Source organism: Bidens hawaiensis, unplaced genomic scaffold (genome assembly GCF_021521415.1).
Source record: "Bidens hawaiensis isolate Kalapana, Puna unplaced genomic scaffold, B.hawaiensis_p1.1 tig00028022_1, whole genome shotgun sequence".
Lineage (NCBI taxonomy): Eukaryota > Viridiplantae > Streptophyta > Magnoliopsida > Asterales > Asteraceae > Bidens > Bidens hawaiensis.
This window is the reverse complement of record NW_027494547.1, coordinates 213,602-214,822: the sequence shown is the minus strand read 5'-3', so window position 1 is coordinate 214,822 and position 1,221 is coordinate 213,602. Positions and strand designations below refer to the sequence as shown.

General features: G+C 40.0%; 1 pseudogene; it reads left to right on the top strand.

Annotated features, from left to right (window-relative positions):
- The first annotated feature begins 675 nt into the window (after positions 1-675).
- Positions 676-776, top strand: LOC143576184 (small nucleolar RNA R71; annotated as a pseudogene).
- The last annotated feature ends 445 nt before the right edge of the window (positions 777-1,221 follow it).

Below are 1,221 nucleotides of genomic sequence, written 5' to 3'. Positions count from 1 at the left end.
CGGTTGCAAATTGACCCATTTGAGTGGTCAACGATTGAATGGTTTTGTCACGGACTTCATCCTTTTGCATGCGCACTTCATCAAGTTGATTTCTCCTTTGCATGTCTTGTTGTATCATCCTAAGCATATCCATGACTTCATTCCCACTTGAAGAACTTTGACCCAAAGACCCACTTCCTGTTTGTTGAAATTGACTTTGAAAGCCTTGATTGTTGTATTGTTGGCGTGGAACATAATTTCCTTGATTCTCTTGAAAATTTGAATTGGATTGAGTAGCCGGATTCCCATAACGAAAATTGGGATGATTTTTCAACCCGGGGTGGTAATTGTTTGAGTTCATGTTATAGTTTCTACCACCTCCCCCTTCACTTTGAATCGCATCCACTTTATCCACTTGTTCTTGTCCCACCATACACACATCCGTTGCATGACCCAATTCGTTACAATTAGTACAAACATCAATTACTTGATTTGTGGTTTGTACTCCTATATCTTCCACGACTTGTACTTGCGGTTTGAGCCTTTCTTTTTGATGTGACCGACATTTGCTCCAAAAATGCCCAATTATCTTGTTCATAGTTAGTGCCAAATGTACCATTTGTAATCGACATCAAATCCCACTCATCTTCTGTATTCAACCCCTCATGAAAAACATTTAACAACTCCCAAAGAGCTATACCATGGTGAGGACAATTCTTGATCATCATATTGAATCGCTCAAATGCTTCATGAAACATCTCACCCGATTTTTGTTGAAAACTTCTCAAGCTTCGTCTTACGTCATTGGTCTTTTGAGCCGTATAAAATTCTTCCAAAAATCTCTGTTGCATCTCGGCCCAAGTATAAATTGATGCGGAAGGCAATGTGTAAAACCATCTCTTTGCTTTATCTTCTAATGAAAATTGAAACAAAACCAACTTAACCTCATCCAAGTGAAAGTAAGGTTCTTCCGTTGCTAAAACCTTATACTTCGGTAAACTTTGAAGTGCATCGGTTCTAACCTCAAATGTTCTTCCATTTTGATTTTGAGGGATAACCATCAGAGATGGGTTATTGGTGATGACCGGTCGAAAGTGAGCTTCAATTCCCCTAACCATTTTTCTTGCATGCCGTCTTGGTTCCCCCAATGGTACTCTCGGTTGGCCCATTTGCCTATACACGGGCCTTGGCGGTGGATATTGTTGAAATTATGGCGGTGGCATTGTTTGTTGAGGTTGTTGA